This window comes from Delphinapterus leucas, chromosome 2 (assembly GCF_059928025.1).
Source record: "Delphinapterus leucas isolate spDelLeu-1000000601 "Yukka" chromosome 2, BTC_Dleu_Yukka2, whole genome shotgun sequence".
Lineage (NCBI taxonomy): Eukaryota > Metazoa > Chordata > Mammalia > Artiodactyla > Monodontidae > Delphinapterus > Delphinapterus leucas.
Window position 1 is genome coordinate 155979877 of NC_143130.1, and position 21009 is coordinate 156000885.

A 21009-nucleotide genomic window follows, 5' to 3' on the forward strand; every position below is an offset into this window, starting at 1 on the left:
TCATAATAACCCTAAGCAGATGGTGCTATTGTTGTCCTCATTTCTTCCCAAAGTTAGAAATATTTATTTATTTAGAATGAGAAATGAAATTGTATCAAATAATGTGTCAGAAAGCTGACAAGTACCACACATATCCTAAAATCCATAGAAATAATGTAATATTTTTCTTAGTGAACTGCCTGAAAATCCCCACAATACTTTGTTTCCCTATATTTTCCCCTACATAATTCGGTTAACCCCATTTTTAGACAAGGAGACTGAGGCACAGGAAGGTTAGGTAACTTCTCCTAGATCCAATGAAGTTGGCATTTGACTCAGCACTTGACTCTTTGTTATCTATCCTAATACATAGTTAAACTGAGATTTTGAATGTAGAGGGGTGACAGGCAGAAAATGAATTATCCAAACATGACTTTGAGACAATTAGCCCTTTGGAGAAAGAAATAAAGCTGGCCTACCACACTTGAAACACCAAAATAAATTCTAGAAAGAAAATTAAAAAGAAGCAAAGATTAAAAAGAAAAAAAAATCCTAATACTAGTGGAAAACATGGACAAATATTTTTAGGATCCTCTAGTAGGAAATACTTTTTTTTATTACAAATTTATTTTGTTTTATTTATTTATTTTTGGTTGTGTTGGGTCTTCATTGCTGCGCACGGGCTTTCTCTAGTTGTGGCGAGAGGGGGCCACTCTTCATTGTGGTACACGGGCTCCTCACTGCAGTTGCTTCTCTTGTTGCAGAGCACGGGCTCTAGGCACGTGGGCTTCACTAGTTGTGGCACGCGGGCTCAGTAGTTGTGGCGCACAGTCTTAGTTGCTCTGTGGCATGTGGGATCTTCTTGGACCAGGGGTCGAACCTGTGTCCCTTGCACTGGCAGGCGGATTCTTAACCACTGTGCCACCAGGGAAGCCCCAGGAAATACTTTTGACTACAGAAAAATCTGAAATTTCTGTAAACAAAAGATGCCATAAATAGAGGTAAAAAAAGAGACAAATGACAATTTGTAACACACGTAAAAGTTAATTGCCTTAATTTAGAAAAACCTCTTAAAAATCAGTAAGATAAATTAGAAAGAACATAGTTCACAGAAAAATAAATGCAAAGGTCAGCCAATCAATAAACATGAAAATAATGCCCACCCTTTCTGATATTTAAAGAATTACACATTGAAACAAGTTGCCATTTTCAACTTGCATATTGGCAAAGTTTAAAACTTCGATAATTCACAGTGTTGTCAAGGGTGGTGGGGGGGTAACAGGCACTCTTCATGCGTGGCTGGGCAGCGCAAACTGGTTCATCCTCTTTGGTGGACAATTTGGCAATATCAGAATTTTAAATCCACCTGACTTTTGACTCCTTACGCCTAGGGATTTATCCTACAGCTAACCTCACACTTATGCCCAAAGATGTATAACCAAAGCTTTGTTTGTGCAGCAAAAATGTAGAAACAATCTAAACGTCCCAACAAGGATAGATTCATGTAAATCATAGTGCATCCTTCAGTGGAACATTATGAACTGCCACAGGAATGAAGGACCTGCCTCTTGGTATGCAGAGATGTGTGATGTATACTAACTAAGAAACAAAGATAGAGTACCGGGAATATGGTCCTGGTTGGGTTTAAAATAAAGATGCAGGCATAGATATATATTTGTCAATATTTATGGAAAAATCCTTGAAGAAAACAAACAGGAAACTTAACAATGTTTATGTTTGGGAGTGGAACAGAGGTCTGGAATAGCAGGGAGACTTTTCATTCTGCATTATTTTGAATGGTTTGATTTGTCCCACCGTAAGTATGTTATTTTCAGAATTCAAAAAGTGAATTTAGGAAAAACTATTTATACAGGGAGAATACTACTTAAAATGCTCCCTGAACTTTCTTTTTAAATTTACTTCTCAGTGGGTTCACCTCTCCTTACATTCATAATTTCACACCTGAAAGGGCCCAAGAGGTCATCTCCAATCTGCATTTTGTCCACGAGGAAAATGAGACCCAGAGAGGTTTTCAGGGGCTGCCCAGGGCCCCTGACTAGTCTGCTGCAGAGACTGGGCTCCTATGATGCTGCTTTTAGGGGAGGGACTGATGACCCCCTCATGCGTATGATCAAAGTTTCATCCTTGGACTTGTAGACCCTTTCCCAGCACATAGTGCAGCGAGTCCTAGTTCATTCGCACTCACGTGGGGAACCTGTTAAAATGCATGTTCCCAGGCACCTTCCTGGAGATGGGCTAGGATAGGGCCCTTAAACCTGCAGTTTAACAAGACCTCCACCCCAAGATGATCCTGGTCTTACTTGAAGTCACCTGATGGTTATGGGTCTCTCTGATCTCCCCAGCTCAGCACTGCAGGCAGTGTCTGTGTATCTAGCTGAAGCCTCCACCCCACCGAGGGAAAGTGGGAGTGTTCTAGCTCACCAGGGGGAAGTAGCAGAGCAGACCTAGGTGCCAGGACTCCAGTGCAGTGTTCCGTCCATGGTCCCCCTCCCTTTGGGCCCTTGCCCATCTGCGGTGAAGGATGGCTCCCTGGCTCAGCCACCCCAGGGCTGGGCAGCTGGATGTGGAGGTGGGGGGCAGACTGGGGGTCATGGCTGCAAACGGGGTGCAGAGCTCCCCTGAGTCAGGCCTTGTGGGAACATGCTGACAAGCATGTTGGACCTGGGAGGGGCCTGGCCTGCTTGGGCTCGGGGAGGAGCCACAGGGAGGCTCAGGGAGGACTGGAATCCATGCCCGCCTGCCCTGAGAGCGCTTCTTTGTCCCTGTGCCACAGAGCCTTGGAGGACCCATCTTTGTGGTCAGGAATTAAGCAGGGACGCAGCTGGGACACTTGGAAGCACCTGAGGACTGATTAAGAGGAGGGAGGGCCAGTGACAGCCCATCTCCTGAGTCCCCGACCTCACCTGCTGCTCCAGGTAGGTGCTGTTGCCATCACCCTGCCCAGCAGGGCAAAGCCCCTACCACCAGCTCCTTCCTCAAGCCCATGGCCCGTGGCTGTCTAGTCAACGCTTGAGCAAAGGCCCTCCCCAGCCCTCCTAAATCCATAGCCTAACAGGAGAGGCCAGGAAGGACACTGTCCCAGGTGACCCTGGCTCCTGAGACCTGGGAAACGGGCCAAAGACTCTCTGGCTCTGGTTAGGATGCTCCCAGCCCGAGCTGCTAGCTGAGTCCCGAGTGGCTCCTGCCCAGCTGACTCCAGTTTGGGAACGGGCCTAGTCCCAGCCTGACAAGGCTCTTCTGAGAGTTCCCTGCCTCTTGACAATTTTTCCTTGGGAAAAGGTTAAGACAGATGGTATCTTCATAGACTGTTGGAGCTGGAAGGACTCAGTGATATGTTCCAATCTCAGTTTCTTTTAACTTCTCAAGCATTACTGATATGAATATTGTCATTTAAAATGGTGTAGGCGAACATCTCAGAGGAATCAAGCGTAATCTTGTTAAAAACAGCACAGGAAGCCCTGGATCTCAGGGCCCTTCCTGGGTGCAGCTGCCTCCTCCCCACACGGCCTCAGCCACCCAGAGCCCCTGCTCCCTCCCTCTCCTTCCATCTACCTGGTGACTCCCAGAAACTCATCCTCCTTTTTGAAAAGGATGCTGGTGGTGATCAGACCTCCAAAGCTAGATGGTGTTAAAGCCAGGTTAGCATCAAAGTGAGGCTTTCTCTCCTATTTAAGTAAATAAGTTAATACATAAAACCAAGAAAGGATTGGATAGTCAAGGGAGGCTATAACTGTGATAAGATTTCTTTGTCTGAGAGTCTCTAAAATTTCTTTTCCATGAAAGAAGTTATCCTGTATGGGCTCTTGGCCAAGAACATTGTGATTGTTGCTGTTATCAATAAAAGTGATCTGAGCTATAGTTCTTTTCAGTTCAGATCAAAGTGCTTGATGTTCACATCTCCCTTATACTCTCCTGGTCTGGCCTTGTGAGAGCCCCCCAAGGCAAGGAGTCTAAACCGCCGGCAGTGTTTCACTTCTCTTCCTTTGGCCCTGCCCACTGCCCAGACCATGCTGGACCCTTGTTCCCCCAAGCCAGATCACTGTGAGAGGCAGCATCAAATAATGGTAAAGAAGGCAGGCTTGGGAGCCAGGTGAGTTCAGCTCCCAGCTCCACCACCTACTAGCCTTGTAATTTCTCTACACATCAGTCTTCTCATCTGTAAAATGGGAATAACAACGTACCACCCCCTAGGGTTACTATGAAGAGAAAAGTTGATATCTGTGAAGCACTTGAAACAACTCTAGCACTCAGTAAGTGAGTGTTTAACACGTTAGCTCGGATCATGACGAAAGCCTGTTCTCCCCCAACCATGATTTGCTGCCTGGTTCACCTCCCTAAACCACCGCGCAGTCATCTCACTCCCCTGCTCTAAAATCATCCATGGCTCCCCATTGCCTATCTAGTGACTGCTGAACGTTTGCTGAGAGAGAGAGTTTCTACCCTCCAGGTAGGTTAACTGCGTTCCTCGGCTGGGAACCCACAGCTGGGGTTTTGATCCAAGCTCTTTGGCCTCCCCACTGGTGGGGAGCTGGATCTGTTGGGCGCTAGATCTGTACACAGGGGTAGGTTTGGTTTCCCTGCATCTGCTGGGGCCGCAAAGGCAGGGAGCCCCCTTTTGGACTCCAGCTCTCATGGTGCACACCGGAGTGAGGAGAGGACGCCTGGCCACGGGCCAGAACAGGCAGTGTTCACACCCTGATGAGCTCAGGCCAGGTGGCAGGTGTGACGTCAGTGTCCTCGTTCATCATTGGGACGTGGCCAAAACTTCAGCTTCCATAGCTCAGGTGGGAAGCCCGAGGCCAACAGAGACCACCCATGATGTGGCACCTTGGACAGAGAACTCAGCAAGCTCCGCTCCGCGCATCTCAGCTGCTTCTCTGGCAGAAGAGAGGCCGTGTGCCGTGGAGCAGCAAGCACTGGGTTGGAGGAGGATAGATCCATCTTCAAAATGGGGCTCCTCATCTGGTGGGAAGAACTTGGCCTTATCCATTAGCTTCTCTGAGCCTCTATTTTTCCATCTGTAACATGGGAGGATAATACCCACTCCATAGGGTTGATGGGAGGTCAGAACGGAACAAAATGCCTAGAGCCCCTGTATAGTGCACGCAGTGGCGGAAGCTCGTTAATGTGCAGTTACTCTGATGAGTCCGTCAGAGTTGTTCTCCCAGGCCGCCGAGTGGGGTTGCCTCAGTCCTGCAAGCTTCTTGCTTCCCTTAGCTGAAATTTTCCTCGAGTGGCCCCCACTCCAAGATGAAGGGAAGTGGTGGCGTTTTGGGTAGCATAAGGAAGAAGGAACAGTCCAAATCTTCTCAGGCTCCTGGCAAGGGTGAGAGGCGCAGCAGGGAAGAAGCAGAATTCTGTCTGATTTTCTCAGAGATTTTTCCACTCAGGCACTGCCAAGCTTAGGAAGCCAGGAGCGAAGTGACAGGGAGGAAACAAACCAGACTGTGCTGGTTCATGCAGGGTGGTATTTTTCTCTTGATTCATTCCACACATGAATGGATTTTTTGGGATTCCAGGCACTATGCTAGGCACTGGAGCATTCAACAGCAAGTAAAACAGACGTGGACCCTGCCCTCAAGAGGCCTCCATTCTAATGAGGGTGGGGCAGACAATAAACAGCATTAACCATGGATGAAGTATGTTAGAAGGCAATGAATGTGATGGGAAAACAAAGAAGGAAAAGGGGATGGGGAGTGCTGGGGAAATTGAGTTATTAAATAAGATCATCAGGATAGGCATCACCAAAAAGGTGACATTTGAGACACCTGTTGTCTGCTCCCCTTGGGAACCCCTGAGAAGTCTGTGGACTCAGAATCAGGGCCGGGTGCCTGTCGGGAGCTCCTAGCAGAGGAGCAAAATCTAGAATCCCTTCCAAGCTCAGCCCAGATAATGTCATGCTCTTCCTCCAAAACCTTCAATAGCTCCCTACTGCCTGCACAATTAAGTGCAAATCATTCAGCCTGAAATTCAGGACCTCATGGTCCCCAACCTGCCTGTTATCTTACAAGATTCTTCTCACCCCATTTCTGCAGCCAAGCCAGTCTACCTGCTATTTCTGGAATATTCCATGCTATGCTTCCCTTCTCCACTCGTTTGTCCCCTCTGCTTGAACTGCCCCTGCCCCCACTGGTTTCTGCCAGCCTAGAAACCCCACGTGCCTTTCTCTGAAGCCTTCCCTGGCCCCTGAGGCTGTGGTCTTTCAGCCCCATCACCTTGGCTTGTACCTTTCCCATTGCGCGGCCCTTACGCTGCGTTGGGTGTGGGCATTGGTTTAACTGTCTGATCTCCCACCTGACAGGCAGAGCCCAGCAGATATAGGGCTGAGTGAACATTGGCTGAGTTGAGTGTGCCCAGGCTCAAAGGCCCCCAGCAACACTGAGACAAGCTGAGAGAGCCTTTGCCTACTCAGACAAAGAAGGCAGAAATGGGAGGTGAGCAGGAAAGGAGAGAAGGAACTAAAATGTAGGTAAGATTTGATGGAGAAGCTAGTGAAGGAAGGGGAGAGATAACTCCCCACCATATTTTTCCCAGACAGGCGGACTGTCAAAGACACAAGGTTAGGTCCCTCTTCTTCCCCAGAAGAAGGTCTCTCTTCTCTCGTGAGCATCCTAGGCCAGTGCTTCCTAGTTTCTAACTAGAATACCTCTTGCTGCGGCTGGAGCTCATTTCCTCTGGCTCCATCCTCTGGATTCAGGTCACTATTTGAGTACTCATTTAGCATGGCTCAGAGTGGCTTTCCTTACCCCTCACCCAAGGGGCAGGAGCAAGGTTGTAAGGAGGCTGGCCCCTGGCCTGGGGGCTTGTGCTCTAGTTGAGGAGGTCAGGGACCCCTAGAGCCACACAGAGACTGCCTGGGGGCCACGCGAAGTCATGGAGGTGGTGCCAGCCAGTCACCCCTCAGCCTGTCTTCAGGGCTAAACTTCATCACAAACAAGTCTGTACATAGCGGGCCGCAGCACTGGGAGTCTCAGGTCCCTGTGTCCCCACTTCGGCCCCGGCCAAGTGAAGCCATGTGAGGCAGACCTGCAGCCTCTGCCATCAGGCTCCCACCGTTCATTGGAGCAGCTGCACTCAGAGAGAGAGCACCCTCCCTCTGCCTCTCTCCAGCTCCTGCCCAAGGCAGCAAGGCAGCCAGCGGGCTGTCCCTCCCTAGTCTGCTGCCCCGACAGAGGGGTGGTGCTTTTCCAGCGGGAAAGCCTGGACACGATCTGAGCCCACCACCCTCTCTGCAGGGATGCACACGTGGTCTCCTCCTGGAATGTCCTGCCCTGGCCTCCACACCACAGCTCCTCTTTCAGGTCAGGATCCCCATAGATGCTCGAGGCTGGGAATGAGGCTGCAGATTGGGCTCAGATCTCCCTTCAGTGACAATAGTTCCCATTCTGGGATTGTTGTGAGGATTGAAAGAGCTCATGCTTGCAAGTCTTAGCACAGTACCTGGCAGTAAGCTTTCAATTAGTGTAGCTACTGCTGTTCTTCCCTTAAGAGCTGCCTTGGCTGAAACCTGCCCCAGGCAGCCTTTCCAGATTGCCCCAGGCTCAGTCAAGGGCTCCTCCTCAATGCTCCCAGCATCCCTTCAGCAGGCCTCCTGAGTCCACTTAATGCAGACGTGTTGTGGTTTCTTCGGGGGTCTGTGCGCCCGCCAGAATCTTGTGCCTAGAGTGTAAGTGCCTTGAGTGCGGGGAGCAGAGCCCATTATTTTGCTGAATAAATGATTTCCTGAGTGACAGGTGGGTAACTGTGAGAGACAGACTGTGAGAATAGGATTAAGCCTGCCAGCCCTGACTTGTCCAGGGCTTGTCCGAAAAGAGCTGGAAGCCTGCTGCAAGGCCTACGCAAGGGGAAAGAGGAACCCCATCCCCTGTTGCATGGTCTAACGCAGTGATTCTCAAAACGAGGTCCCAGGTGCAGCAGTGTCGGCATCACCCAAGAATTTATTCGAGACGCAAATTCTCAGGTTCCACCCCAGACCTAGTGCATCAGACAGTCTGGGGTGGGGCCCAACCATCTGTGGTGTACAAGCCCTCCAGGTGATGCTGACGTACCAAAGTTTGAGAACCACTGCTCTAATGTTTCAAAGTAACTCAGATTCACGGGAGGGGGTCCCTCTCTCTCAGGGGCCTCTGTTCTGCCGAAGGCTTCCAAGAAGGCTGTCAGGCTAGGCCCCCAGCGTATGGCTCCTGCTAGACCCACATCCTGACCTTGAAACCCTTAGGCCGACAGGACAGGTGCAATGGAGGACACTCTCCCCACGGACCTCCCCTTTCTCAGGTGGCTCTAGGCCAGACGGGGTGCTGCTCCAACCTAGCCTGAAGCTAGTGCCTCTCCACAACCACTGGCCTGCATCCTCTGGAGGCCAGCCTCTACAGCAGGGGCCCCAGGGCAGGCTTCTGGAATGTTAGGGCTGAGCGAGACCCTAGAGATAGATCATTGGCTGTATACACATATGCCCGCAAACACACCAAAACACACATACACACATACATAAACGCACACACATAACTCAACTACACATATATGAACACATAAACACGCATGTACCCCAAAACGCACACAAGCACCCAAAATTCAAATTACAACCATAAACACTTTCCCAAGCACATCCAAATACCCCCCAAAACATACACAGATACACACACATTCAAAACCCATTGATACACACACCTCAAAATACACAAACACAAATGCATAGACCTATTGTATTCATCTCCTAGGGCAGCTGTAACAAATTACCATAAACAGGGTGACTTAACAGACATCTGTTCTCTCGTAGTTCTGGAGGCTGTAAGTCCAAAATCTAGCTGTTGGAAGGGCCACGCTCCCTCTGCAGGCTCTAGGGAAGAATCCTTCCTTGCCTCTTCCAGCTTCTGGTGGTTGCTGACAACCCTGGGTGTTCCTTTGCTTGTCTCTTCCTCTGTCTTCACATGGTTTTCTTCTCTGTGTGTCTCCATGTAGCCTTACTGTAAGGACACCAGTCACTGAATTTAGGACCCACCCTAATCTAGTATGGCTTCATTTTAACTAACTATCTCTGCAGAGATCCTATTTTTTAAATAAGGGTGTATTCTTTCTCTTTAGTTGAGGTATAATTTTTTTAATACATTTATTTATTTTATTTGTTTATTTTTGGCTGTGTTGGGTCTTCGTTGCTGCGCGCGGGCTTTCTCTAGTTGTGGCGAGCGGGGGCTACTCTTCATTGCAGTGCGCAGGCTTCTTGTTATGGTGGCTTCTCTTGTTGCGGAGCACGGGCTCTAAGCGCGCGGGCTCCGGTAGTTGTGGCACGTGGGCTCAGTAGTTGTAGCTCGCGGGCTCTAGAGCGCAGGCTCAGTAGTTGTGGCGCACGGGCTTAGTTGCTCCATGGCATGTGGGATCTTCCCGGACCAGGGCTCAAACCCGTGTCCCCTGCATTGGCAGGCGGATTCTTAACCACTGAGCCACCAGGGAAGTCCCAGTTGTTGAGGTATAATTGATAACATTATATGAGTTTCAGATATACTACATAATGATTGGATATTTGCTTATATTGCAAAATGATCACCACAGTAAGTCCAGTTAGCCTCCAGTTAACATCCATCACCATATATAGTTACATAAATAAGGTCATATTCTGTGGTTCCAGGTGGACATGAACTTTGGAGGGACACTGTTCAACCCAGTAGGTCCACACATTGCAAACACACAGGTGCAGAGACAGACCCACACAGGTACACACACACCCCTTGCAGATGAGAACTCTGAGTCCCTTGATGTCAGAGCTGCCGGTTCCTCCTCCCGGAGCCCAGCACAAAGTTCACACCCTATTGTAGTACCTGTCACATGGTGCTTTTCATCTTTGTTTTGCTTTTTTTTGGTTTGGTTTGGTTCGATGTGAACTTAGTACAAAATCCAAAAATTACAATGAAAATATCATGAAAAGAAAGCCTTCCTCTCCCTGCCTCGGCCTCCACCCCCCAGGTGGTATTCCTCTCCCAGGAGACAACCACTGTCCAGAGTTCCTTGAGTCTCCTTCTGGAGAAAGTCCAGACGCAGGCAGGTGCGTGGGAGGTGGCATCTGCATCTTGCTTTCTTCACTGAACAGAGCACCTGTTCCTCTTTGTTCTGATTGTGTGCTCTCGCCTGACTGTGAGCTCACTGAGGGCAGGTCCGTCTGCTATGTATCTTTCCTCCCCACTTCCTAGTCCAGTGCCGGGCACAGAGCAGGTGTTCAGTTAAGGCTGGCTCTGTCTGCACACCAGCGAATCATCAACAGCTGGTTGGTCTGCATGGACTAGGGCTCAGCCTCCCGGCTGCAGAGCCTTGGGTCTCTCTGTCTCCCCCAGCATGTGGCACCATCCACCAGAGCCCATGTGGCAGCAGACACAGCTGGGGTAGGACAGCACCCAGTAGCGTCCTGCCTATTTGCTTCTGCTGCAGGTGCCTTCATCCGGCTCTAACTGGGGCTGACTCTGGGATGGATTGGGGCCTCTGCTGTGGCTGCATCTCCCCTGCCCTCCTCTCTCAGTCCACTCAGGACTCCTGCAGAGGAATCCATCAGGGAAGAGGCTGAAGAGAGAACAACACTGCTGGCATCTTAGGCTGGGGGATGGGGTCTTGCTGCAGACAAGCCTTTTGCCCAGTCTCCGCTAGCTGAAGGCTTAGTCTGGACTTGTTACCACGGAGACGGGAATTACGGCAATAACTCAGGTTGAATTGGAAGCCTGCAGCTTCACAAGGCTGTGGTGGGCACGTATTTTTTTCCACAACCCTCAGATATGAGATGACGTGCCACTTTTTTTCCCCTAAATCGACAGAAATGGACGCCTCAGTCCGAGATTTCACCATGCCCTCAATCCACTGAGTGAGCAGAACGCAGGGGGAGAGGGAGCTGGGCAGGAGACCTGTGAGACTGGAAGCCAGGGAAATGTTAGCCAGCAGCAACCTTCGCTCATCTGGGGAAGGAGGGGCTTAGGTTAGAGGATTTGTAAGAGCCTCTCCAGCCAAAACACTCTTGAGTTTGAGATCCTGGGGCCAAATGAGACCCGCCCTAGCCCCACTGCCAATCTGTCCCTTTCTTCAACAAATATTTGTAAAGCACTATGCTCTACCCAGCACAGCAGAGAAAATAATGAGCAAATAAAGCCCTGGGCTGTGTCATCAAGGAGCTTGCCATCCACTGGGGGAGTCAGCCATTTGCTGTGTCATCCCATAAATAAAATCAGAGGTACTAGGTGCTCACCAGGAAATAACACTTCTCTGTATTGAGGCATGGCTATGTGCTAGGCACTGTTCTGAGTGTTTCACGTGAATTGGTTCATGTACTCCTCACATCCACCCAGTAAGGTAGATGCTATTAACATTCTCATTTTACAAATAAGGAAACTGAGGCCTGGGAGGTTAAGACACTCACCTCAAGATATGAAGCTAGTAAACAGCAGAGGCAGGATTTGGACCCAAGGAGTCTAGCTCTCCCTAGGGACCCACATCTAAATGCCCCCTATGTCTGTCTCCCAGGATGGAATGTGTAGGCTTGACCTGGTCTGGAGTTCTTCCATAAGGAAGCAAAAATTGAGCTGAGATCAACTAGTGGGAGAACGAGTTAACTCATGGGAAGGGGAACATTCCAGGTAGGAGGACGAGCATATGCAAAGGCCCTGTGGCAAGAGGGAAGGTGGCATGCTGCAGGCATTGAGGGACAGACAGAGGGACCAGGGGATGGAAATGAGGGGAGAGTTGGGTGAGATGAAGCTAGAGCCATAGGCAGGCCTTGTTGGCCAAGTTAAGGAGAGCTACAGAGAGCCCTTCCAGCAGAGTCCATCATGACCTGCAGGACAACTTAGGCTCCCCTGATCCTGGAAGGGTCCCTAGACACTCCAGATTGGGCTCAGCTCCCCTCACGGTGAGTCCTGCCCCTGTGGCAGCCCTTTTTACACACTATATATTATAATTGCCTCTTAGTCAAGCAAGGCCTTTGTCACGTCCCTTCTAGAATGAGGTTGGCAAAGCGAGAGACACATCTCATTCTCTTTAGCACCTACTACCCTTAGAGAACTCAAGAAAGGATAAGTGAGGGCTCTAAGAGTTGAGGGGAGGATGAAATTGCTGAGACCCAGGGCGCCTGGAGGAAGCGGAGCTGAGCTGGCTTGACAGTGGAGCATCCTGTTGTGGGGAGGCTCACGAGGCCTTTCCACAAAGCGGAAGAATGGAGGGAGCAGAGAAAGCCAAGGCCTTTGAGGGACAGGGGTCTACCCATCTGCTGGAGCTGAGGCTTCTTAGAGGGAGATGGGGGAGTTAAGACTGGAGGAGTCCCTGGGGCCAAGGGGGCCTCCCCCTGGAGCAGGCCAGGAGTCAAGAGCTCAGATGTCAGAAGGAGCAGTGAGCTATGGAAAAGCTCAGGCGCTGGCTTCAGACCCCCACCTCCATCTGCTTTACCACTGCTGGCTGTGTGACCCTGGGCAGGCTCCTCACCCTCTCTGGGCCTCAGCATCCTCATTGGTAAGATGGGGACAGTCATCACTCCTGCCCCCATAGGGCTGTTGGGGGTCAGGTGGGATGATGGCTGTAAACACATTTCATAATCTGGAAGGGAGTGTGCACCAGAGCCTGTCAGGCACCTCAGAGAGAGTCCAGAGGTCAGGCCCAGCCCAAGAGGCTCCTCTTTCTCTTTTGTTCCCTTCCCCACGGGAATCTAGGTTCAGACCACCCGCCAAGTGGTCCCCATCTTCCACTGATTGATTGGGGTGGGCTGGGGAAGAAGGAAGGGGCAGAGCAGGGGGCAGGGCAGGCTGGCCCCCGCCTGCCCAGGTGAGAACTGTGCTGGGGAGCCACGGAGCCCCCTCCCTGATCACTGCACCTGGGTCTTCACGCTGCGGTCAGCACCGCAGCTGCCAGAGGAGCTACTGAGCTGTCTTGGCTTCCAGGCTGACCCCCAGGGGCCTGGCGGCTACCTTGGCCCACGTGGTGCAAGGTCAAGCCTTGACCTTCCTGCACCTGGCGAAGCCAGGCCCTGTGCTTGGAGGGAGGAGAAGGTGGCCTCAGATTCAGGCCTTGAATCTTCTTTCTGAGCAGGCAGCCTGCACAGGAACCCCTGGACCACTTATCACCCCGAGGGCCAGGCCCCTGCACCCCACACTACCCCCTCGACCCCCCTGACAAGCTTGAGTGGTAGCTGGTCAAAATGTGGGCACTTGAGGGGGGAAGAAGAAGGATTTGATGCCGAAGGATGAAGGGAAGCTGATTGTAGGTAGGCTTAGAAATATCAAGCCTGCCTTTTAAAATACGATTTTTTCTAATTATAAATAATAATTCATGCTCATATTCAATAGTTTTTCAAATTCAGAAAAATTTTTTAAAGACCAGTGAAAGAACATAGTCTCTCCACCCAGGGATAGCTGGTCTTTTTTTCTACAGGCATTATTTTGGTTTTTTATTCTCCCCCCATCCCCTGCCTTTCGTTTAGAATTGAAATCATCTAGTTTAACATAATTATATCCTGCTGTTTTTACTTCCTACTTTGTCTTTTTGGCACAAGTAGGCAGTTGCCCCTCCATCTCCCAGTGTCCCCCTGTCACTGCCCAGCTCCCAGGGGCTGGTGTCGAACACATCCCCACCACTGCCTCGCCCCTGCCCACAGCCCCATTTGGAGATGATCATGGCTGCTCACCGACTTGGGGGCCATAGGCAAAAAGGCGTGAGCCCTGGGTTGGGGTGCAGGGTCTGGAGGGCAAGGGAAGGAACCTTCCCAGCAAGAAGAGGGCCTCCTATGGAGGTCCCAGAGGTAAGACGGGTGAGGGGGAAGCTGGCGCACTCAGCCTCCAGCCTGGGTGCAAATGGCTACCATCTCCCCTGGCTGTGCTGCAGCTCTCTCTGCCCACCTCAGCCTTTCCTCCCTGTTAGTGGAGAGTCCCTTGGATGTAGTACAGATGTGAGGGGGGGGGGCCTGTCTTCCTGTACCCCAGGAATACAGCCCTCCTGGAATGGGCAAAGCAGCTCTCTCCCCGGTTGTGCCTTCAGAGGTCACATGATGTAGTAGAACCAGACCCTTAGATTGCAATCCTGCCTCTGTCTCTCTCCAGCTGTGTAGCTTTAGGCCCATTACTTGACCTCTCTGAGCATCAGTTTCTCTACCTGTAAAATGGGGATATACTGATGATACCTACCTTTTAGGCTGCTACCTCTTTTTTGTTTTTTTTGTGGTACGCGGGCCTCTCACTGTTGTGGCCTCTCCCCTTGCGGAGCACAGGCTCCGGACGCGCAGGCTCAGCGGCCATGGCTCACGGGCCCAGCCGCTCCACGGCATGTGGGATCTTCCCGGACCAGGGCACGAACCCGTGTCCCCTGCATTGGCAGGCAGACTCTCAACCACTGCGCCACCAGGGAAGCCCTAGGCTGCTACCTCTTAGCTTGCTCGTGAGGTGTGAGTGATGGTCAGTGGGATAAACATACAAAGGCACCAGTGCCATGCCTGGCCCTTCACAAACATCTGTGTCGTCTCCTTCCCCTTCTTCTTCTGAGGATTTGTCATGAGCTGTGTCCACTCGGGCCTGGAGTTCGTTTCCAGAATTCTCTGTCATCTTTTTCTTTTCTCCATTTAGCTTCTGTATTTAGCCTGGGGGCTTTATTCCTGTTTGCTGGGATGTTTGCTAGTGTTCTTTGCCTTGGGGGTGGCGCACAGCAAAATGATTAGGAGGGGGCTGGGTGGATGGACGTCCTGGGCTCAGGTCCCACTGCTCACTGGCTGCCTGAACTAGGCTAGTCACTTAACCTCTCTGTGCCCAAGATCGGATAATAATAGTACCTATCTGTTGTTAGTACAGGAAGCAAAAACCACTTTTAAGAACTTTAAGCAAATAGAATTTAAACCAGAGAATTACATGCTCATAAAATCACCAGAAGAGTTAGAACCTGAGTCTTTAAAACAGAACAGAACTGACCCACTAGACAAACTGCTCCTCAGCCACAGCCAGGATGGGACTACTGGAGCCATGAATTCACATCCTCTCACCTGCAAGCCAGGACCAGGGAGCCTCTGCAGCCTGCACCACAGTTTCTTCTTGCCCTCCCTTCTCCGGGAGCCAAAGACTGGGCATTGATCTGCTGCAGACAGCTCCTTCCCCTCCTCAACATTGCTTGTCAGCTGAGCACAGCAAGAACAGCAAGAAGATGGCCTCCGCCCCACTTCTGCCTTATAAATCTATCTCCAGTGCATCTAGTCGACTGAACCTGATCTGTATTCAGAACCTCAGCTGCAAAGGGGTGTTGTAAATGTAGTTTTCAGCTTCCCAGCTTCTGCAATAGAGGAAGGCGCACTAGAAAGAGGTGGGGCTGGATGCCGAAGGCCATCGACCGTATCCAACAGGCAATCTGATAGGTTTGTTAACCCAGATGATGCATCAAGAGACTTGGCACAGTGCCTGGCACATAGAACTCATTCAATAGCTGTTACCTGGCCTTCTTGTTATTGGGCCAGGGGTATCAGCAAGCACTGCCCACAGAGCCCTGGCAGAGAGAAGCAGCAGCGGAAATGAGTTGCTCTGTGTGGTGCTGTCCGTGGTGCTGAGTGCCTTTCTGATTTTACCTGGAGTGATGGCAAAATGGAACACCAACGCGCTCACCCCGTGCTGGGCCTGGCCACAAGGGTGATTGAGGGGATCATTTAGGGGCTATCCTCAATTCTAGGAAGAGGATAGCAGAGGCAGCCACCCATATTTGAGGTACTTATAGTTTATAGAAATGTCTCCACTTATTATCTCCTTTAAGCAATCTTCATAACACCCTGGTATAGGCAGGATGGACATAATTATGTCCATTTTATAAAAGAGAAAACTGAGCAGCAAGAGGTTGAGTAACAGTTAGCAAATAATAGAGCCAGATCCACACCCGATCTCCTGACCCCAAATCATACGTTCCCTTTCCTCTATGCTGTGACATGAGGCGCAAGACTTGTTAACCAACTATGTGCTGTGGAGAGGTGAAAATGAGTGACTCAGGTACTCTCTGCCCAGTATGCAAGCATATGCAAGTCACCCACATTTTATTTCCTGCCCCAAATGTGGCCCTGGATAAAGACCCGTCTATTTCATTGAGCCCTATAAATGCTGGTCATGGTGGGGGAACCGCAATGACATAGGCCCTGCCATCAAGAAGCCCACAGAGGGCTTCCCTCGTGGCGCAGTGGTTGAGAGTCCGCCTGCCGATGCAGGGGACACGGGTTCGTGCCCCGGTCCGGGAAGATCCCACATGCCGCGGAGCGGCTGGGCCCGTGAGCCATGGCCGCTGAGCCTGCACGTCCGGAGCCTGTGCTCCGCAACGGGAGAGGCCACAACAGTGAGAGGCCTGCGTACCGCAAAAAAGGAAAAAAAAAAAAAAAAAAAAAAAGAGCTGGGAAGGGGAGCTCTCCGGAGAGAGGAATATAAGGACCGGTCTCATGAGCTGCCCCACGGTGGCACGATTTAAGGGGCACTGAGCTTCCTTCCTTTATCCCCAAATCTCCTCATCCTCCCTGCTTATTTAGGGGGTGTCAGAAAACCTTTTGGATCTTCAAGAACTCCTTACCTAGATGCAAATAACCCTAGAAATCTTAAGCTGGTGTTTCTCTTTCTTGGCTGTGTATAAGAATTGACTGGAGATCCTCATGCCCAAAGTCTGGAGTGGGGCGTGAGTATCTGGATGTACTAAACACCTTCCAGGTAATTCCAGTGTCCCCCACTCCAGGCTGAGGATCACAGGTCCAAGCCCAAGAGTGCTGAATGGGGAACCAGAAAACCCAAGTTCTGATCCCAAATCTACCACTTTTCCCAGCCTTAGGCAGATCTCTTTGCCTGCTGGTGACCCAGTTTCTTCATGTGTAAAGTTGGGCAAACCATTCTGTGAAGATATGAGGAGACCCGAGAGCAGTTTAGAGCAAGGAAGGGCTTACTGACACTTGGGGAAGAGTCATGGCCAGCTTGCATGGCGGGTGGGGAAAGACATTAACCAGAACCTCACGGCGGTTACACCTGCTTCCCCTCCTCCCTGTCCTCAAAGCCACTGCCCCCTAGTGGTGAGAGCGAACCTGAGCCCCTGAGCTTTTGTCCTGGAAAGCGTCGGGGTGGGAGCAGATCTGAGAGCAGAGGGCATGCAAAGGGGATTTAAGGAAAGACCCAGAGAGGAAAGGGAGATGGGAGGGGTGCCCATGGCCAGGAACGCTATTTTTTTAAGGTCCAGAACCATGGGGAATAATCTTTCTTGTTGTTAACAAGAGGTGGTGAATTATTGAAGAGACTGAGAAGGCCAGATGGCAGGGGGTGCAGGGCAGGTGCTATAGCTTTGTGTACTCTGTGGGGGGGAGACCTGGGGGGGGATCAGGGTGACTTCCCGCCCACAGCTGCTTCTCCTAGGACGTGGCTTGTGACTACAGTGATTTGCTTCTCCAAATCAAAATGTGGGCCCTGTGGACCAGTTCCTGAGAGCTCATGGGGATGGTGGAGCAGAGTCGGCTCTGGCCAGTGCCGGGAATGCAGGCCGTGTGGCTGTAGGCTGTGTCTCTGGGACACCTGGAATCCTGGCTCCAGCCTGGACCTCGGAAGCCTCCTACAAAAACCCCAGCCCAGAGAAGGGAAGGCACCTGCCCAAGGTCACACAGGTAGCCTAGAGCCCAGCTCTCCTGGGATCCCTCAGTCCACAGTACCTTCCACTGCACCACTCTGAGAGGCTGGGAGAGGTTCTATCCCTGGACTAGGGCTTGAGCGAGGTCATCCCCTCCCTCTGACTCCTGCCCAGCAGTGCCAGCCCAGCAGAGGCCCAGAGGGTCTAGGAGGTGTCAGAGCAGAGGGTTATGAACTGCCCAGTTCAAGGCCCAGCTCTGCCACTTACCAGCACTGTGACTTTGGGCAAGTTATTTAACCTCTGTGAGCCTTAATTTTCTTTTTCATCTAGGGGAGATTCTAGTACCCTAGGGTACTTCTGAGGATTAAGTGAGCTAGTACTTCAATAGGAAATATTTTCCTATAATAAATGCTCAATAAAGTGTTAGGGGTTAATAAGATTGGCCGCTTCTAGGGCTTCCTGGACCACCTAAACTCTTGGATTTGGACTTGGCCTTGAGATGGCCAAGTGGGGAGGAGAAGTGGGGAGCAAAGTGCTGGCCTGTCTAGTTAGGACGGCAGTAGCTGAAACCAGGCCAGATCTGGAAGCCTGGAAGTGAACGATGGACCAGAGGAGTAATAAGGGCAAAGCCAGTTCTTTCTGAAGCCTTTGCCCAGTTTCTGAGGGAAACTTTGGCCAGGCCTAGGACTGCTGAGCCTCCAGCTTGTGCCGCAGGAGACAGATGGGGCAGAAATGGGAGGGGTGGAAGGCCTCGCACTTCCTTATCACATAAGATGTGCAACTGAAGGGACCTGAGAATCCTGACTCACCAATCACCCTTAACACCATCCCCCCTCCTTGGCCCAAAAAGCAAGGCTGACATTTGCTTTCCATGTACAGGAAGAGCAGGAGCAGCACCAGCCACAGGCTGCAGTTTGAGGATATTGTAAGATCCTTCCCATGCTCTGCATCTCTCCTTTTGCCTGTTCCAGAGCAGAGTAGGGGGAAGGATGCTAGGAATGGTCCCGTCCGGGCCCCTCACTACCATCTCACAAAGAAGCTAATGGCAATGATGACAGTGCTGGCTAATTTTGAACACATGTATTTCCAAGCACCATGTGAAGGGCTTTATGTGAATTATCTTACTTCATCTTCACAATAACCCTGAGAGGCAGTACTGTTGTTATCCCCACTTTCCAGATGTAGAAACTGAGGCTCAGAGAGGTGAAGTCACTGTCCATGCTCACACAGCTAGCAAGGGTGGACTTGGGACTTAAGCTCAGACACTCTGGGTCCAGAGAGCCTACTTTTCCCTGATGCTCTGAACAGCCTCCCTGTGCTCTGCTGTGAAATTCATGCCCAAAGAGAGGAGTTCCTTTATGCCCCCTGCACCAGGCAGGTTGGTGTCCCTGCTCTGTGTTCCTTTAGTACTCTCCAAATTTCGAGTTTTATTATTTCCAGGGCCGATACTCTGGTCTCCAGAAAGCTTTCTGTCATCTTCTTCACACACAAGAGCTAGTTCCACCTCCAGAAAGCTCTCCTTCTGGAAAGAAGAAAGAAGGAAGGTCCAGGCATGGTTTAGGGGTGAGGAGAAAAGGCTGGGTGCTGCTCTGTGTTTCCATGGCAACGCAGCAGCCTTCCTCATTACTACTTCGTTTGCTGCTGAGAAACCTGAGAAGGGTGGTGAGGTGGGGGTGAGGCTCTCTTCTTTCCTTTCCTTCCTCACCACCCCTTCAGGCTGGGCAGCCAGGTGAGCTGAAAGCCTGCACCTGACACAACCTTGCTGGCTGGATTCCACCGGACTCCAAGCTTAGAGGCTGGGACCTTGTAGCTGGAGTCCTCCTGGGCAGAATGGCAGCCTGGGCCAGGCCTCTCAACAGCATTCCCCTCCCCAGATCCCAAAGGCTGTGGACTCCCTAAAGAGGACCGCATGTTTGTACTTCCAGGGTCTCCACAGGGGCTGGCAAGAGTAGACACTCGATGGATTCTTATTGAATGAATGAATGAACAAATGAAAGAACAAACCAGCAATCCATCCTATACTAGAGCTACGAGTATTCATTTTCACTTTCCCAAGCCTCCATGCCCTGTCTCCCTTCTGGGTCTTTGCCAGTACGGTTCCCTCTGCCCGCGCTTCCCCGCTGCCCTGTGCTGATTCTGACACCTCACGTCTCAGCTTGGAGGTCACATGCCCACAGAAGGGTTCTGTGACTGCTTGATGGTGGGCCCTCCCCATGGCCCCTGGGCTATGGGAGTGTGCTGGAGTACAGAGGCATGTGCCTTGTGTGCTTGCGTGTCTCCCCAGTGAGTCTGGGAGCCTCGTGCAGGTGGGAACCATGTCTGCCAGGCCCCTAGATCCTGACATGAGGCCTGGCCCACAGTAAGTGTGCAGCTCTTCTTTGTGAAAGGTCAGGAAGGACGGGGTGGTTCTTTTGGAATGAGAGAGAATGAGAGAGTGGGAGTTGATGAGTGAAAAGAACAGCATAGAGAACTCAAACCTCCTTAGAGTTGGATGGAAGCCAGAGCTCTTCACAGCCCAGGACCCCTCCCCTGCCCTCATCATGCATAGTGTTAACCAAATAATAGCAACAGTCCCAAGTCCTTGCGGCTGTGCAGCAGCTCACCAAACTCTTTCACATCCTGGGCCTGGTTCCAGTCCCCAGACAGCCTTGAAGACAGGGCCTTATGAATTGTTCCTCTCATTTTTTTTTTTTTTTTTTTTTTTGCGGTACGCGGGCCTCTCACTGTTGTGGCCTCTCCCGTTGCGGAGCACAGGCTCCGGACGCGCAGGCTCAGCGGCCACGGCTCACGGGCCCAGCCGCTCCGCGGTATGTGGGATCTTCCCGGACCGGGGCACGAACCCGTATCCCCTGCATCGGCAGGCGGACTCCCAACCACTGCGCCACCAGGGAAGCCCCTGTTCCTCTCATTTTAAGGTGCTGGGCAACTGGATAGCCACATGCCCAAAGATGAACTTAGACCCTTACCTCACACCATATGCAAAAATTAACTCAAAATGGATCATCAACTTTACTGTAAGAGCTAAAACTATAAGGTTTTTAGAAACATTGAAGAAAATCTTTAAGACTTTGGGTTAGGCAGAGACTTCCTAGATACAATACCAAAAACATGGTCCGTAAAAGAAAATTTGATAAATTGGACTGTCAAAATTTATAACTTCGGTTATAACTTTGGCTTCAAAAGACACCACGAAGAAAATGAAAAGATAAGCAAAAGACTGCAAAAAACTATTGGCAAAGCACACACATGATCAAGGAAGAGCATTCCAAGCTTAAAGATGATGAAAGGGGCCCTGTGGGATGATGCCTCCAGCAAAGACAGTCTGGGTTCCTAAGTCTCGTGGACTCTCCACTGCATTTGTTCTTTTCCAGCAGCCCTGTAGCTGAGTGGGGCCTCCAGGCCTGACTGGGACTCTCGCTGGAGAACTGACTCAGGTAGGAAAAG

The 21009-nt window shown here is 50.9% G+C and overlaps 1 protein-coding gene across 3 annotated transcripts in view; it reads left to right on the forward strand.

The window, feature by feature from the left end:
* Positions 1-21009, forward strand: part of TMEM63C (transmembrane protein 63C) — a 70023-nt gene that overhangs the window by 10935 nt on the left and 38079 nt on the right. The window contains exons 2-3 of one of the 3 annotated variants that reach the window (XM_022576464.2): positions 2774-2915; positions 20937-20999. The gene's annotated coding sequence lies outside the window, so the exon portion shown is untranslated. Of the gene's footprint in view, positions 1-2773; positions 2916-5006; positions 21000-21009 lie in introns of those variants that run through there. The other 2 variants (XM_089908014.1, XM_089908015.1) reach the window with 2 other exon arrangements.